Source organism: Scyliorhinus canicula, chromosome 7 (genome assembly GCF_902713615.1).
Source record: "Scyliorhinus canicula chromosome 7, sScyCan1.1, whole genome shotgun sequence".
Lineage (NCBI taxonomy): Eukaryota > Metazoa > Chordata > Chondrichthyes > Carcharhiniformes > Scyliorhinidae > Scyliorhinus > Scyliorhinus canicula.
The window spans coordinates 62,722,248-62,741,292 of NC_052152.1; the positions used below are offsets into that span (position 1 = coordinate 62,722,248).

Genomic DNA, 19,045 nt, shown 5'->3' on the forward strand with positions numbered 1-19,045 from the left:
CTCCCTGGCTCGAATGCCACTCATTTGCTGATCAAGATCGCAATTCCCTGGTCTTTGAGTCCAGTCCTGAATGGAACACTTGACTGACCCACCCCTTCCTCAATCTCAGCTGGTTTGTGACCTTTAGGTGTGTTTCTTGTAGCATTGCCATGTCCGCCTTCAGCCTCCTCAAATGCGCGAACACGCGAGCCCTCTTGACCTGCCCATTCAGTCCTCTCACGTTCCATGTGATCAGCCTGGACGGGGGGCTTCCAAACCCCCACTCCCCACCGTCTAGCCATCACCCTTTTTGGCCAGCCTCGAGCTCCTGCCCTCCGCCTCCTCGAGTCCCCACTCGGGCAGTTGCCATTCCCGACCTCCCATTTGTCCCCGAGTAACAGTTCCTCCCCTGTCAGTAAAGCAGCTCTCCCCTCCCCCCCCCCCCAGCAACAACACCAGAAACCCATTCCCCCAAGTCAAGCGCCAGCTTAACACCTGCTCACCCCCCACTGCACTTCCGAGAGTCAGCTGACCTATGCTGACTTTGTAGCTCCCGCCCCTGGCACCAAGCAGTCAGTCTCCCTATTGTTCTCTCCCCTCTCCCCCCACATGAATAAACATTATAAAAACATCACATTCCCCAGTCAACAAACATCAGAAAAAAAGTGAATAAAGTCACTTTTTAAAAAGTCACCCAAAAATCAGAACCAAATTCAAAGCCCATCCCCCCCTCTTACCAGCTCCCTGCAAGACAAAGCAACCTATAACCATCCACACAACACATTGTTTCACATAGCACTACTTAAATTTATACAATCCAGCTCAACAAATTGTCTCCACAGTACTTCTCCAAGGCTTCAGTGTCTTTTAATTCACCTCCAGCTTCCTTTCTTTAATAAAGGTCCATACTGCATCTGGCGTTTCAAAGTAGAAGTCACGTTTCTGATGTGTGACCCACAGACGGGCTGGGTACAGCATCCAGAACTTCACCCCCTTCTTAAAGAGAGTAATTTTTGCCCGATTGAACCCAGCTCGCCTCTTGGCCAAATCCGCTCCCAGGTCCTGATAGATGCGCAGTTCACAGTTCTCCCACTTGCTGCTCTGTTCTTTCTTGGCCCACCGCAAAACATGTTCCTTGAATATTGAAATGGTGAAAACGTACCACCATGGCCATCGGCGACTCGTTCACACGGGGCTTCCTCGCGAGGGCTCTGTGCGCTCTGTCCAGCACGGTTATATACGCCTCGTGCTCGGACAACTTTTGTTTCACCTCTTGGATCGCTTTCATGTGGGTTTCCTGATCAATCGAAGCCTTAATCGGGTCCAGCGTGTCCTTCTTCAGCTTGGCGAAGCAATCCTTGAAAAACTTCACCAGCTGCTCCGTTGACCGCTGTGTCATCTCCCAACGGCCCTGCTGCCCCGCCACGCTGTCCCGTGTTACCAGTTCTACTTGCGTCTCCCTTATGGACTTTGTCATCTCACACGGCCACTTCTGGTCCAATTCTCCATACACCAGAGGGGGATTTATCCTCAGTGTCTTGCTCTTCATCGATTTATCCCATAAAATCTGGAAAGAAACGGTGAAAAAAGCTCCAAAAGTCCATTACAGGCGGGAGCTATCAAATGTGCGATGTACTCCTCCATGGCCGCCACCAGAAGTCCACAGTTAAAAGTTCACAGTCCCCACTCAATTCCAAAGTACAATGTAAATACAGCCACATCAGGAAATGGTTTGGCCTTAAGCAACTGTTGAACAGTGGTGCTATAAAAGTTTTGCTGCAATGGAAGGCAACAGTTTTTGTGTTGAATTGAGCACTGTAAGCATTACATTAATTAAAATCGGATTTCCTAAACTGTTAATGACCACATTTTTAATTGTTGGAAAATAACGCAGTATGACAAAGTTGGTAATCACCTCACGTTTCAGAAACATATTTCAAAAGGAAATTATGGGAAATTTAATAACTTTCAATCTTTCATCACATCAGTCATCAAGACTACCGGCGGAATTCTCCATTCCTGAGACTAGGTGTTGATGCCGGGGCATGATTCGTGGGCATTGCTCTTATGGACTAATAGACTTGTGGACTGACTCTTCATACATCTTTCCTACTGAATAGTGCTACACTCCTATATGCTTCAACCGATGCCTATGTATTTACATTATGTATTTTTTGTTTGCACTATTATGTATTTTCTTTTCATGTACAGAATGATTTGTTTGAGCTCCACGCAGAACAATACTTTTCACCGTACCTCGGTACACATGACAATAAACCAATCCAATCCACGACAGCAAAAGTGGCACCTCACCTGGACCAATTCAGCGACTGTCAAGGGGCTAGCAGTGGCACCACAAGGAACACAATCGATTCCAATGAGAAATGGTGCAGGATTCGCAACGTTTGTGATTGACACCCAGGAAGTTGACATGCTGCAGCCGCATGTATGCATAATACTCCACATACGCACCATGCTAGCCAACAAGATGGCAGCAAGAAGAGCAGCCCTGAGATTTACGGATGGCGAGTTTGAGACTCTACTAGACGCCATGGAGATGGGCGACCCTGTACCCCGGCCCGGGAAGGAGGCTGGGTCTGTGCCAGGATGAAGACGTTGTGCTCATTGCTGAGTATCGGCTGCAGACGTGTATGATGCGATCTGATGGTCACATGTCAGCTGCACTTCATCGAGTGGAACCCCATTCAGTTTGTGTAGAGCGGCCTGTCGCCTGCAGGTGCTAATAGGGCAACATGGATCCTGTCAATCACCCCCTGGACCTGGGACATCCCATAGATGGCAGAGATGCTCGCTGCCCGGGCATCCTGGTGGGCTCGGTCTACATTGAAATGGATGTATTGCGCGGACTGGGCAGATAAGGCTTCTACGTCGGCGCAGATGCAACTGTTCACCGAGCTCTACGAGATCCCAGTGAATTCCCCACTCAGCACCTGGAAGGACCCCGTAGCATAAATGTTCAGGGCGACCATCACCTTCATGGCCACCGGGAGCAGGTGTCCTCCCCCTTTCTCCCGCGGTCCCAATGCACCATGATCTGGCAAATATGCCACTCTGTCCCGCTGCTCAACCGAGTCCTCGAATGACAGGCACTGCCGCTACACGCGAGGGCCTCATGCGGCGCCTCCTATGCACCACTTCTGCCTCCTCATCTTCAGCTGCATGCTCCACTGCTGCAGCTTTAACTCATACAGCCGTATGGCATCCCCCAGGGCTGCGGCAATTAGGAGGAAGGCCACCATTGCCGGTTGTATTCCAATATCCATGTCTGCAGGGGGTGAAAGGCAGACATGTTAGCATGGTGCATACACACATGCCCACCCAGGTCCAATGGCTGACATGGTGCCTCTGGTTGGTCCTGTAGGCTTTGCCCCTGCTTTATCCCCCCCCCCCCTCCAATTCGCACCTCGGGTCTCCTTGGTGGCTAGAACAGTGGGGGCCTCTGGCCCTGGCACTCATCCCTGCTGACAGGGGTACCATCGGCTGGCGTTGCCTTTTCCAGCAGTACGCTAAGCGGCCCCTTTTCCGGCGTCCCCGTAGGGTCTACAGTGGGCGTTGCCTGGGTGGTTGCCTGATGCCCCACCGGCACATTGTGGCCAGTTTATGGGGGGGGGGGGCAGGGGGATGGGGTGGAGTTCGGGTGCGCGGGCGATTGGGTGGGGGCACCCATATGGCCTGTGAAACTCTACAGAACCAGGACCATGGTGGGTGGCCAGTGGGGTTTACAACAAGATGGCTGCCATGCAGGCCGCAGCAATGGCGGCCCGTGCCTGGGCACTGCCCTTGTCCCGGGGGGGGGGGGGGGGGGGGGGGGGGTTCATCCTGGCCACATGGCCTGTTTCCCCCGTCACCACCCCTCCCCTGGCAGGGCCCCTCCCACCCAAGCCAGCCCACCCAGTTTCAGGACCGGCAGCCCACAGTTGCGCCTCTCCTACCTTCTCTCCCCTCAGTCACGGCGCCAGTTTCACCATTTTTAAAAGCACAAGTGAACCCCGTTATCAGGGATTTGCCCTAGTGGAGGCAGCGAATCGCGGAAGCCCTGCCGAATACCGGGTCAGACCTGCTAATGACATGCCATCGCCGTTTACTGTCACCTCGGCAGCAACGTCCGGACACTGCTGCCAAGGTGACAGAGAATTGTGATTTGGCGTGAAACCAGTACCCGCCAGGATTTTGGCATCAGAATCGTTTGCTGATGGAAAATCCCTCCCCACATTTATAACTTTTTCATGATTTTATAATGAACATTCCTATAACTAAATTGTAAATTACGGTGTGGAAGTCTGACAGTATTAAACCAAAATTGCAAGTGTATCACATTTATGTTGCTAAAGTTAACATAAAAACTGAGAAATTCAAAAATACACTTGTTCAAATTCTGCCTTACTTTGAGGCACGGAAGCACAAAACAGTGAGGTGGATGCTCCATTGCCCGATGCCAGTAGCAAGATTTCTGATTGGGTGGAGAATCAGCCAAAGAACAGGATCAGCGCCGGGTGGGCGCCAATTCCGATCAGGTGCTCTGGTCCCCCACCGCCACTGGCAGCGAGCTACCATGCATCCATTTCATGTGTTATTAGGCTGGAAGGCCAAATTGCCTCCCCCCGAACCCCCACCGTTATGCACCGACGAGTTTTGAAGCAAGTTTTCCCAAGCAAAAAGTTATGTGCTGGCTGCTGCGATAAAGAGAAAGTGAAAGCACATAGCTGCTTTTGAAGTTGTGAGGAACTGTCAATCATAGCAAAACTGTTTATAAACATTGTGATTAGCATCAAAGCGTAGTAATTGAGACGCATTCAAGCATAAAGGGAAAGGCAGATCAACAATCCACCAAGCACCTGGAGTAATAAAACTGTCAATCGCTGACAAATGAAATGTATTGCTGTGTGAAATTGAATGGAAGATTTGTTTTTCAAAGGCTGGAAAGGGATTTGCATTGAATTGCACTACATATCGAGGAAGCCTGACACTGGTAACAGCTGCTGCTTTAAACACTTTTGTTTGCGGCAGAATATGTTCGGGAAGGACAAGTGAAATACAGTGATTTTCTACCTGTCTGCTGTGACTGCTCTCCTGCTTACAGGCAGGGGTCAGTGTTGGGCGGTCTGGTTGCTGAGTGTGGGGGGGGGGGGGGGGGGGGGGGGATGTCAGATGTGGGAAGTGTCGAACTGGGGAAGCATTTATTTAAAATATAATTTGGTTGTTAATTCATGTGTCATTTGCCTTGCTTGTGGTTTGTGCTAAATTGAAAGTTACAAAAAGTGAAACCTTGTTGGTAATATTTTCATTTTGGAGTAATTTGGCTTATGGTTCCCCCACAGGGATCATAGCACAGTTTCTTTACATTAGCTATAGCCAACAGGCCATTCAGATTCAAGATTCCAACCTCATAGTTAGCACAAAGGTAATGTAAAATCATGAAATCAGCATCGTGGTACATAATTGGAATCAACATTGATCTTTGTGCAGAAACAATGGAATCAGTTTTACCAGATTTGGCATAAGATAAGGTAGTCAAATGAGTTTCCCCATCCTCTTCCTCTCACTTATCAAATAGCATTGAATTCTAGAATGAGAAGGCAAATCTTCACCTAGATCTGTCACTGATGCTCTGTGCTGCTTGTCAGACAGTGCATAACAGCTGCCTCTGACTTTGAGCTAAATGCAACACATTTGAAATAACAGTTCTGAATTAAAGCTTTTATCAGCCTACATCGGCCATAATTTTTATAAATACCTTTAAAAGGTTCTGTTCAAAAACCTTTATTGCTGAAAATTTTTATATGCATAAACATCAGCTTATATATGTTCAATAGAAAATGTTGGAAATATTTAGCAGATCCAGCAGCATCTGTGGAAAGAGAAACAGGGGTAACATTTCAGGTTAATCAACTTCCATTCGAAAAAGTTAGACATGCAACAAATTTTAAGCAAGAACCAAGCCAGGGAAAGAACAATGGTCGATGACAGAATGAAAGACAGGACAGATGAAATGATAAATGATAATGCCGGTGCAAGGCAAAAGGAAATAATGATGGGACGAGTCAAGAAATGAACAATGGGTGTACAGGAGGCGTGAGTGGAAAATAATAGAACCATCAGCAACACCCGTGCTCCTAAAAAAGGGACAGATGTTATGGTCTGAAATTTTTGAACTCAAAGGACAGTCTAGAAGGCTGTAAAGTGCCCATTCGAAAGTTACGGTGCTGCTCCTCAAGCATCTGTTGCTATCGTGTAGGGGGGACCTGATAGAGAAGGCGGAGTAGAAATGAGCCCTAAATACACCTTCCAGGTGAAACAGCAAGTTACTTGTACCTCTTCCAATTTAGTATAAAAATGCACGTCTCACGGTGCTGTCTCGTCTGTGTTATGGAGGTCAAATGCAGCTTGGATGACTACTTTGTGGAACACTTCTATTTAGTTCGCAAGCGTGATGCCAAGGTTCAGATTGACTATCATTTTAATTCCCTACCCCTCTCTGACCTCAGCCTCCTATACTGTTTCAATGAAGCTCGATGCACGCTTGTGGAACAGTACCTCAATTTTTGATCAGCACTTTAAAGACTCCCAGACATTGAGTTCAACAATTCAGGTCATGACCTCGGCCTTTGTTTTAAGACATCAGCTGACAGTAAAGATTCTAATCTCATTTAAAACTCCTCCAGACCCATTACTATCTTCTAATGCCTTGCATTATCAAACCTTTTGTCATTTAATTTTGCCTGTCTTCCATTTAATCTAGCATGGACCTTCCCCTTTGGTGTTTCTCCAAAAAACGCACCCCCCAGGCCTTTCCAAGCCGTCGGCAGGTTTCCAGGCGGCGTGGCCGGCAAGCCATGGAAAACGTCATTGCTTTTGTCCAGCCGCCAGCCAATGGTGAGCTGCCTCCGCCACCCTAACCCCAATTCAGGGAGGCGTTGAAAGCCTCGACCATTAATTCTGTTTCTCGTCCCACAGTTGCTGCCTGCCTGAAGTATTTCTCAGTTTCAGTTTTTTCCTTGCAGATTTACAGAATCCACAGTATTTTGCTTTTTACATTCAGTTTTTAAAATGCATCTTTTTATCTTTTCTTAGGTTTTGTATTGAAAATTGATTTTATTTTATTTATGAGAGAACAGGCTTTATTGCTGAATTAAATGAAACTCTCCCAATTAAAATTTCATCGTAAACTCCATAAGATCAGTAACACCGCTGAGAATTTTGCTGAACTTAGTATTGCTTTAAAAAGGAGATAGCAAGCTGAACCAGTCATATTTATACTTAGATATCATGGCATTTGTGCACTAATATTTAAAAAAATCAACAGAGTGCCGCATTACTTTTCAGCATATTTAATTGTTTTTTAATCAGTATAGATACATGAAATGAAATGAAAATCACTTATTGTCGCAAGTAGGCTTCAAATTAAGTTACTGTGAAAAGCCCCAAGTTGCCACATTCCGGCGCCTGTTTGGGGAGGCAGGTACGGGAATTGAACCGTGCTGCTGGCCTGCCTTGGTCTGCTTTAAAAGCCAGCTCTTTAGCCCTGTGCTAAACCAGACCCAGATTATAGACATATTTATATATATAATTAATTGTATTATATTAGATCTAAAGTAAAAATACGGCGGATGCTGAAGATCTGAAATAAAAACAGAAAAGTGCTGGAAAAAAACTCAGCAGGTCTGCAAACATCTGTAGAGAGAGAAACAGAGTTAATGTTTTGAGTCCAATACATGACTCTTTTAAAAAATAAACATGAACTGTTTCTCTCTCCCCACAGATGCTGCCAGGCAGGCTGGGATTTTCCAGCACCTGATTTTATTACAATTAGACCTGCTGCTAATTCTACTCTCTTACCAGGAATTTATCTGCCATCGTACATGCCAAAAAATCTGCAGCACACTCAGACTGTAAATCTTGAAGGAGCGCAGAAGGACTGCAAATTAGGTCCGGTCCTGGATCTTAAAACATCGGAGGCCTTTACAGGATCATTAGTAGAGGAGGCGACAAGGCCTCCCAATGTCAGAACTACCCAAGAGTCTGGAGTGGCGGGCTTTGGCTGGTGAAGGCTGCATGTGGGACCAGATGGGTCGCCAGTCATGAATTATAGTAGCAGAAATTTTCAGCCCCCTCATAAAGGAATGGAAAATGAATCATCTTCCCTGGTCCCACAGGGAAATATTCTCATTGATCTATCATTCTTAACAATTCTGTAATTAAAATGTGCATTTATTTGTTAGTCGAAATTAACAATTGACCATTGTAGGTTAATGCAGATAACATCCAAAAGTTTGTTCCAATTTGTTACATTACAAGGATTTTTAGGTATAATTTAAAAAAATGTTTTGCAGCCAGTATGGGGCTGGTTTAGCACAAGGCTAAATCGCAGGCTTTGATAGCAGACCAAGGCAGGCCAGCAGCACGGTTCAATTCCCATACCTGCCTCCCCGAACAGGCGCCGGAATGTGGCGACTAGGGGCTTTTCACAGTAACTTCATTTGAAGCCTACTTGTGACAATAAGCGATTTTCATTTTTTCATTTTCATTTCATGAGAAGCCATTTCATTATTGCATAAAAAGCACCATTAGATAGTCTTTGAAAAAGTTATATTCTTCCATGGAATAAGTTTTCATCTAAAAATGAGAAGCCTGGTCAGACAAAGGCAGAAAATATGACATGGCCATTGGAATTGCATTACAAAAATCTCAGAAATCGAGGCTGACTGGATAACACATGCAAGAATTTCTCTTTCAGAGGTTGTCGACTTGGCGAGCGGAAATATTTAGCAGACAAATTACTACTAATGATGATGTATCCTATTTACATCATTCTTGTTGCTGCTACTAATATCATTAAAAGATTACAATCATTATCACAGCCACTACCATTAAAGTATTGGCATGGTCAGACAAGTAGTGAATTTTTTGAGAAAAAATAGCAGCAACAGAGCTTGAAGGAAATAAAAATCCCAAGGTGCTTCAGAACCTTATAAGAAAAAATTTGGCACGGAGCCACATAAAAAGATATTGGGGCAGAAGACCAAAAAGCTGGTAAAAGAGGCAAATTTCAAGGAGCGCCTTAAAATACGAGAGAATGGTAAGGAGGTGGTGAGGTTTATATTTAGCGCCCAGGCAGACCAAAGCAAAGTCAACAAAGGTGAAGTGGTTAAAATTAGGGAAGCACAAGAGGCCAGAACTCAAGGAGTGCAGATATCTCCAGTCCGAAGATGCGCAGGTTAGGTGGATTGGCCATGCTAAAAAATTGCCCTTAGTGTTCAAAAAGATTAAGTGGGGTTACTAGGTTACGGGGATAGGGTGGAGGTGTGGGCTTAAGTAGAGTGCGCTTTACAAGGGCCGGTGCAGACTCAATGGGCCGAATGGTCTCCTTCTGCACTGTAAATTCTATGATTCTATGATCTCAGGAGGGTTCTGGGAGTCGAGGATATTACAGAGATAGATTACAAAATCTAATGAATTAATTAAAGCTAGGAAGGAAACAGCCGAGAATTGCCCAAAAATTTGAGAACGTAATTGACTAGGCTTGATACTGTCATCATTCATCACTATGAACATCAGGGTCACAAGCGTTTCTGTCTCGTCATCCAGCCTGAAGCAAAGGACAGATAATCAGATAAAGTCTGTCAAATTCACTGCTGTCAGATGTGACATACTGAAGTATGATTCACTCTCTATATTGTTGTGATCCTTGTGAGGACCAATAAACTAAAACAACGAAACTTACCAAACGACCCAAACGGAAGAAACCGATCGCAAGATTTCACTGTTTATAACTTTTACGGTCACAATTAAACCAAAATCAACCTAAATTTAATTACAGCTTAACAGGTGAATTGTATTCAATTGAAAGTATAAATTATGCTTTAAATAGATAAATATCACAAATTTACTGGCTGTCCCATGAACATGTATGGCACCACATTCGGCCATAAAAATTCAGAAGTCTGTCTTCCTCAGGAAGAGTTTAACTCTTTTTCCTTTTGGTCATCAGGTCACCTCTGACAGCAGCTTTATTCCATCTGCATCCCACAGATTTGATCATCACCAAAAGATGCACAACTGCAGAACCGCCTTCACTCAGCACAAGGCAGTCTTTGATTCCCCACGGCCACCTTCATTTGACTATTCAATAACAATCTGATGCACTGCATGGTCAGATAAAAATAACTGAGGCAGCAGCAGTAACTTTATTTCACTATTGGGACGACTGGAAGATTTTAGGAATATTGGATTCTGAATCTGATCCCTGAGAGTTTGGTGTTTTCCTTTTGGATTCAAGCAGCCTCCGTTTCATTAGCAATCTGAGGTCACGGTCTGATTTCCCAGAAATCTGATGTCACAAACAGGAACCAAGAGTCACAGTCCTCTTTTCCAGAAATCTTTTTTTAGTTTCTCTTTCTGTTAGGGACTGTCTCAAAACATCCAGGCTTTCAAACCAGAGTCAGTGCAGACAACAACTCGCAAATGCTTCCCCCCACCCCCTTGGCTCGCAAACTGTAGATTTAATCACAATATATGCATACACATTCAAATGGGGTTGCAACCAACTCTGCAAAAAAAAAAATCAGCATATTAAGAAATATATATTTCTTTTTTTTAACGTTTTCATTAAATCTCAAGAGTTTTATACAAAATTACAAAAAATAAAAACAATAACCCTTAACAAAACGCAAACACCAAAAACCACAAAACGCCCTTTCAATCCAAGAACCAAGAACCCCCCACCTCCCCTCTTTAACAGCTAACAGTGGTCAACATTCCGAAATACAATATAAATGGTTGCCATCTCCGGTAGAATCCTTCTATCGACCCCCTCACGGTGTATTTAACCTTCTCAAGGTGAAAAAACACATTCCAGGGATCATTCTTGTGAACTTCCTCTGGACCTTGTTCCTTAGATACGGGGCTAAAACTGCTCACAATATTCTAAATGGGGTTTGATCAGAGCCTTATACAGCCTCAACAGTACATTCCTATTCTTGTGTTCTAGCCCTCTCAACACAAATGCTAACATTGCATTTGCCTTCCTAACTCCAACTGAACCTGCATGTTAACCTCAAGGGAATCCTGAACTAGGACTCTTATGTCCCTTTGTGCTTCTGATTTTGGAAGTCTTTTCCCATTTAGAAAATAGACTATGTTCCTACCAAAGTGCATAACCTCACACTTTTCTACATTGTATTCCATCTGCCACTTCTTTGCCCACTTTCCTCGCCTTTCCTGACCCTTCTGCAGTGCCTCTGCTTCCTCAACACAACCTGTCCATCTACATATCTTTGTATCATCTGCAAACTTAGCAACAATGCCCTTAGTTCTTCCAGATCATTAATGTATACAGTGAATAGCTGTGGGCCCAACACTGACCCCTGTGGAACACCACTAATCACCGGCTGCCATTCTGAAAAGGGCCCCCTTTATCCCCATTCGCTGCCTTCTGCCAGTCGGCCAATCCTCTATCCATGTCAGTACCTTGCCCCTAACCCCATAGGCTCTTATCTTATTTAGCGGCCTCCTATAAATCACCTTGTCAAAGGTCTTCTGGAAATCCAAATAGGTCATGTCCACTGGTTCTCCTTTGTCTAACTTCCTTGTTACCTCCTCAAAGAATAATAACAGGCATGACCTCCCTTGACGAATCTGTGCCAACTCAGTCCTTTTTTACAATGTATTTCTAAGTACTCCGCAATCTAATCCTTAATAATAGATTCTAAAATCTTACCAACAACCGAAGTCGGGCTAACTGGCTTATAATTTCCTCTCTTTTGGCTCCCTCACTTTTTAAACAGGCCACGATAACCAAGACTGGAGACTCCCCCAATCTGGCTCCCTTCCCCATCGCTTCAACGACAAAATATTCGCTCATCCCAATGATCAACTTGTAACAGGAGAAGAAACCGAAGCTCTGGAAAATACCCGTAATATCCCTATAGACAACCCCAGGTCCCACACCTCCCGCAACAAATCATCTGCAGATAATAATACCCTATATTCCACCCCCCCCCCCCCCCCCACCACAGCAATCCCACTCCATGCATTCAAGGTCTTCAAAGCAATGGTCAACGGCTCAATCGTCAATGCAAACAAGGGAGACATCGGACACCCCTGCCTTATACTCTGATGCAACTTAAAACACACCGAGGTCATGGTGTTGATGCAAACATTAGCAAACAGGTCGAGGTACAGCAGTCCAAAGATGTGCAGGTTAGGTGGATTGGACATACTAAATTGCCCCTCCGTGTCCAAAAGGTTAGGTGGGGTAACTAGGTAATGGAGATGGGTGGAGACGTGGGCTTAAGTAGTGTGCTCTTTCCAAGGGCCTGTGCAGACCCGATGGCCCAATGCCCTTCTTCTGCACTGTAGGGATTCTGTACCCACGACACAAACCCAATATCAAACCCAAACTTCTCTAATACCGCGAGGACGTACCCCCATTCAGCCCAATTGAAAGCCTTCTCCGTGTCCAATGGTACAAGTATCTCTGATTCTGGCCTGGCTGCAGAGGTGAGCACCACATTCAACAACCACCTCATACTGGATGACAACTTCCGTTCCTTCACAAACCTTGTCAGGTCTTCCCCCCACTATGTCCAAAAGGCAAGGCTCCAGCCTTAATGCTAACGTCTTGGCCAATGACATGTCATCTACACTTAACAGGGCGATCAGGCAATACGACCCACACTCCGTGGGGTCCTTATTCTTTTTAGGAACAGAGAAATAATTACCTGCTGCAGGGTCTCCGGGAGAGCACCGTGCTGAAGAGTCCCTAAACATGCCCAGCAACAACGAACCCAACTGATCCAAAAGCTTCTTCTAAAATTCCACCGGGAACCCATCTGGCCTCAGTAGCTTTCCTGCTTGCATGTGCCTCAACACGATCTGAATCTACTGCCATTCCGCCCTTACCTTGGGAAACTCCAAACCTCCCAGGAACTCTTTTCCCGGCTGGGGAATGAAATTTAGGCCAGCACGGTAGCACAAGTGGCTAGCACTGTGGCTTCACTGTGCCAGGGTCCCAGGTTCGATTCCTCACTGGGTCACTGTCTGTGCGGAGTCTGCACATTCTCCCCGTATTTGTGTGGGTTTCCTCCGTGTGCTCCGGTTTCCTCCCAGTCCAAAGACGTGCAGGTTAGGTGGATTCGCCATGCTAAATTGCCCTTAGTGTCCAAAAAGGTTAGGAGGGGTTACGGGGATAGGGTGAAAGTGAGGGCTGAAGTGGGTTGTTGCAGACTTGAATGGCCTCCTTCTGCACTGTATGTTCCATGTTCTGCCATTCCCTGTTCGTATATTAACACTGCAATGAAGTTACTGTGAAAAGCCCCTCATCGCCACATTCCAGCGCCTGTTTGGGTACACGGAGGGAGAATTCAGAACGTCCAAATTACCTAACAGCATATCTTCTGGGACTTGTGGGAGGAAACTAGAGCACCCGGAGGAAACCCACGCAGACACAGAGAGAAGGTACAGTCTCCGCACAGACAGTGACCCAAGCCAGGACCCAAGCCAGGATTCGAACCTGGGACGCAGGCGCTGAGAAGCAATAGTGCTAACCACTGTGCTACTGTCCTGCCCTGCACCTCATGTACAGAGGAAAAAAAATGAGAACTCATTCTCCCCCAGGATGTGTAAACTGCCATGCACCTGCTCCCCCTGTCTACTCCATAATTGCAGACAATACCTTCGCTAATAGTGGTCTACCTTAGGGTCCAATACACAGTTCAGATCACCATTCCCCCCCACCACCAAAATAAATTGGTGGCTGTTCAGATCTGGTACTGTAGCCAGCAACCAGCTCATAAATGCTACACTGTCCTAATTTGGGGTGTACACGTTCATGAGGACCACTGACATCCCCTCTAATGCACCTGCAACCATCGTGTACTGTTCCCCCTGATCAGCCATGACCCTCTCCGGCCAGAACCAGACGCTCTTATTGATTACAGATCCCCCCCCAAGCCTCGCAAATTCCAGATGACTAACCTTGTCGGAGGCCTCTCACCCTCAACCCCCCCCGCCCCCAATCCCCCCTCGAGTCAGCCATCGCCAGTGTGTTGTGTCATAATATTCATCACAGGTTCCTCGGGCCCAAGCCAACCCAAGATGGCCACCAACTCCACCCCCCCCAGCTCCCCCCACTCCCGTCCCTGTCCCAAGCTGGCAGATTGCCTGGTGCCTCAACTAGCCGCCTTCCCCTTCCAAACAAACATTCTAGACTCATCGAGCCTCACCAAACTGGCCCAACAAGTCACAGCCCCTCTTCCACAACAATCTTGTTCACTAGCCTACGCCTCAAGGCTAAGCAAGGTGTCCCCCACCCCCCGGGCCCCGCCAAAAATGACCACATAAGGCCAACAATACCATCCCCCAGCCCGTTTTCCTTACTCCCTTATCCGAATTCCAGCATCCTTACCACTCTCCTCTTCCCCTTCAATTACCATAACCATTCACCTGCTTTACCATCCTCCATGACTTTGGACTCAAGAAATAAAACGAGCAAACCCCTCACCAAATTCCAAGAAAAAGAACAAAAACAGAACAAAATATATTGCAATATTTACAACCCATACAACCCGACATTTACACACACAATCCCAATCACATTAGAGACGTCCCAGTTCCAATCTCAGTCCATTATCCTTGATGAAGGCCTCTGCCTGCTCCATCATAACTCTGAGTCTCGCTAGATACACCACCCCGAACTCCATACCCTTGTTCTCCAGTACCGCCGTTGCTTTTTTAAAGGCTTCACCAGCTCAGTGCCAATGGCCTGATAGATGCGCACTGTGTGCCCGTCCCAGTCAATGTGCTAGTTTTTCTTGACCCACTCCAGGATCCGCTCCTTCCTCTGAAAACTGTGAAAGCGGACAATCACCCGCCCAGGTGGTTCATTTGGCCATGGCTTCTGCCGCATTGCCCGCTGAGCCCTATCAAATTCTGGAGGAGGAAACACATCATCCTCCAACCCTCGCCCACCAACTAACCACGAGAATCTTGCTGTAAAATGCTCGGTTGGTCTTGGGCCCTCCACTCTCTCCGGCACACCTACCACTACATTCAGGCGCCTCGACGTGTTCTCCAGATCCTCAACTTCAGGCCCTTATTCCTCTTTGCCACGACCACATTTCAGCTTCCAACGAGGTAAGCTGACCTTTATGCCTCAACTAGGTCTCCTCCATGCCCTTCAGTATCTCCCCTTGTTCCTTCACAGCTTTGGCCGTCTTGCGTAGCTGCTCTCATATTGGGCCCAATGCCTCCTCAATGGTGACTTTAAATTACTCTTTAATTTCCTATCCTTGCGGCTCCAGTTGCCCATCTATTTGCCTTGCAAACTTCTCCAACTCCTTCACCATCAGCCCCACCAGCGTCTCAAACGTGATGGCTGCGGCTGCCTCCACCATATTTCCTTCCTCAGATTGTCGGGCTACCAGCTGGGGGTTTCTTTCCCATGTCCTTTGTCGTCAAGGCTTTTGAAATTCCTCTGTTGACTAACCATATCTACACCAACCCGCTGGGTTGCAACACAAAATCTCCCGAAAAACCAAGCAAAAGAGATCAAAATACAAGGACCCCGGCAGGAGCCATCTTTTGCGTGATTTGCTCTCACATGTCATCACCAGAAGTCTCAAAATAATATACATTTCTATTGGCACGATGATTATATTGACAGACGGTTTCCTCTGATCTTCTTGACCGATCAAAATGTTATAACACATCATTTTCCTTAGCTAAAAAATTACTAACATTTTAGACATGATAAATCATCACCAGCGGTGGGTTGTGATAAATTTCTCCACGCGTTACTTGACAACTTGTGAATGAGAAACCTATAGTAAGTCACCCAGTTAACATCTGATTTAAAGATCTTTATAATGCTGATACAACAGTGGCAAGAGTAATGAATGGTAATGATTACAAAGGTTAACAGTGAGGACATTAAAAAGAATGAAAGTGACAATGATAATTATCATGATATTTGTCATGATGGGTGGGGTATCATACTAGTTCGAATAGTATGAATGGTATTTTGTAAAAGCCAGAGAATCTCATGCAATGACTTATTTTCCTGCTCATGCATTCTTACCTGTGGAGTATCCAAAGAATCTAGCCTTGGCCTTTCTCCTATTTTTTTCTCAGCTATATGTTGTCCCTCAATAACATGATCTAAATACACACCTGAACATGTTTCCAAACATCTATGTTGACAACACACAGCTCTATTTCACCATCACCTCACTCACTCCCTCCACTGCTCTGATTTGTCACGTTGTTCATCTCATATTTGATACTGGATGAACCACAATTTCTTCCAACAGAACATTGAAAAAACCAAAGCTATTGTCTACAGTCCATGCCACAAACTCTGATCCTTGGTTGCTCACTCTATCCATTGCTCTAGCCACATTCTGAGGCTGAACCCAACAATGCACAAACTTGGCATCCTACCTGACTGTGAACCTTTGACCTTGTAGCATTTCTGTCACTCGGATGGACAAGTTTGATCTTTGTAACATCTCTTGCTTTCATCTCTGCATTAACTTATCTATTGCTGAAACCCTAATTTGTGGCTTGGTTACCTCTAGGTTAGACTGTTTCAATGCTCTTCTGGCTGGTTTCTTGCCTTGCAGCGTCTATGAACTTGAGTCTTTTCAAAACTCTGCTGCCTGTATCCTAACACACACCAAGACCTGTTCGCCTAATATCCCTATGTAGTTTACCTATATTGGCTTCTTGTCTTAATTTCAAAATTGCCATCCTGGTTTTCAAATCCGCTATAGCCTCAACACCCCTATGTTGCTAATCTCCTCTAGCCCTACAACTATTGGAGATGTCTTCGCTCCCCAAATTTAGCCAATTGTGCTTTTCTAATTTTCACTGCTCCACCATTGGCGGCCGTGCCTTCAGCTACCGAGACCCTAAGCCCTTAAACCTCTCCTCCTGCCAAGACTGTTTTCATTAATCAAGAACAAATGCTGGATCTTCGAAGATGATCAGATTCAGATCCGACTACAAGCAATGTCAATCAGCAATCTGGTGACATTAGTCAGTTGTCACCCAGCAGTTGTCAGAAAATCCAAGTCCTTGGGTTGTGCGGGAGGATGGCTGCAAAGCTGAACTCAAAGGAAGACACTCATCAACACCCACCTCTTTTGGTCACCTTTGCTATCAGATCTTGATATGAGTTGATGGTAAATCTTGTTTGGTAACGTTTCTGTGACATGCTTTGGGATGTTTTATAACATTAAAGGGATTATATAAATGCAAGTTGTTGTTGTAATTATGATAGTGATGCAAATGATTGTGATAACAGCAGTTAATGTTTCATTGATAATAGCTTTAGCAGCAGTGTTGATCGGGAAAGTACTAACGCTGTTATGTATTAGTGACTATGATGATTGTACTGTGGATAGATCAGTCCCCAGACTGCCCAGTCAGTCGCTCTTGGTGTCTCCCTCCTGTGCAAGCCCCTGCCCCTATCCATCCCTATACTTACGCTCTGTGGCTCCTTCAAGGATTTGGAGGAACCTAATCCTTTTCTGCTCAGAATTTCTACTGCGGCGTCCCTTGCACCTTTTCTGAGCGTCTAGAAAACAAGATCAGTAACTCTGCTGCAATCCTGGCATTGCTGGAACTGGCAGCATCTCTTCCTGCTCAGAAGAAAATAAATAAAGGGAGCTGCGATCGACTTGGGGGCGAGTCACAGAAAGCAATGGGTGAGCAGCCACATCCTCAGCCAGTCTAACTGGGAGGGCGCAGTCCGAGGCGGCTGTGCTCAGTGTCTATTTACAGCCGGGGCCCGGTTGCTAAGGCGAGAGCTTCACCAGCAGCCGAGGAAGCCGCACTTCCGGTGACGCCGGATGTGGGGGCGTGGCGTCACAAAGGGGCGGACCAACCAGCGCCGGGTACCGTTCTAGCCCCGCCTCCCTGTCTGTCGGCGAGTGTCGCCCTCTGTCGGTGTCACAGGGGCCCGCATGCTGCCTCTTGGTGGGAGCAGGGTCCAGGCTTGGTGAAGAGGCAAGTGGGTGGCTGCTTGTGGTAAATTATTCCTCTCCCAATTCTGTGTGCAGGAATATCTGCACCTCACCTCCAACCTCCTCTGAGGTACCCCCAAACCAGCCTTGCCAGCCCCTACTTATATTTGTCTCTGTGCTAGTCCTAGTTGTGCAGCTGCACCTTAACATGTTGGCCTTTGTTTCAAAATGAATGGCGTACTAAATTACACAAGGCACTAGTTAGACCCCACCTGGAATACTGAGGACAGTTTGATCCCCTTATCCAAGGAAAGATATGCTGCATTGGAGGCAGTCCAAAGAACATTCATCGGTAGGTCCTGGATATGGGGGGATTTTCTTAGAGGGGAGGTGAAGTAGATTGGACCTGTACTCGTTGGGAGTTTAGAAAAATGAGAAGTGTCTGACCTTATTGAGGCAAAGAATGAAGAACAATACAGCGCAGGAACAAGCCCTTTGGCCCTCCAAGCCTGCACGGACTATGGTCTGTATTCACACAGTAAAAAGACAAAGTTGTCGAGGAGAATATTGAGATACAGGCTACTAGACTAGAAGGGCTTGAGGTTCATAAGGAGGAGGTGTTAGCGATTCTGGAAAGTGTGAAAATAGATAAGTCCCCTGGGCTAGATGGGATTTATCCTAGGATTCTCTGGGAAGCTAGGGAGGAGTTTGCTGAGCCTTTGGCTTTGATCTTTAAGTCATCTTTGTCTACAGGAATAGTGCCAGAAGACTGGAGGAAAGCAAATGTTGTCCCCTTGTTCAAGAAGGGGAGTAGAGATAACCTCGGTAACTATAGACCAGTGAGCCTTACTTCTGTTGTGGGAAAAGTCTTGGAAAGGTTTATAAGAGATAGGATGTATATCATCTGGAAAGGAATAATTTGATTAGAGATAGTCAACATGGTTTTGTGAAGGGTAGGTCGTGCCTCACAAACCTCATTGAGTTCTTCGAGAAGGTGACCAAACAGGTGGATGAGGGTAAAGCAGTTGATGTGGTGTATATGGATTTCAGTAAAGCGTTTGATAAGGTTCCCCACGGTTGGC

General features: G+C 46.0%; 1 protein-coding gene across 3 annotated transcripts in view; it reads right to left on the bottom strand.

Moving 5' to 3' along the window:
• The window catches only part of arl6 (ADP-ribosylation factor-like 6), a 66,082-nt gene extending 48,236 nt beyond the window's left edge, over positions 1-17,846 (bottom strand). For all 3 annotated transcript variants that reach the window (XM_038802177.1, XM_038802178.1, XM_038802176.1), the window contains exons 1-2: positions 17,486-17,846; positions 5,735-5,848 (exon numbers count right to left, since the gene is read on the bottom strand). The gene's annotated coding sequence lies outside the window, so the exon portion shown is untranslated. The remainder of the gene's footprint in view (positions 1-5,734; positions 5,849-17,485) is intronic.
• Positions 17,847-19,045: the final 1,199 nt, after the last annotated feature.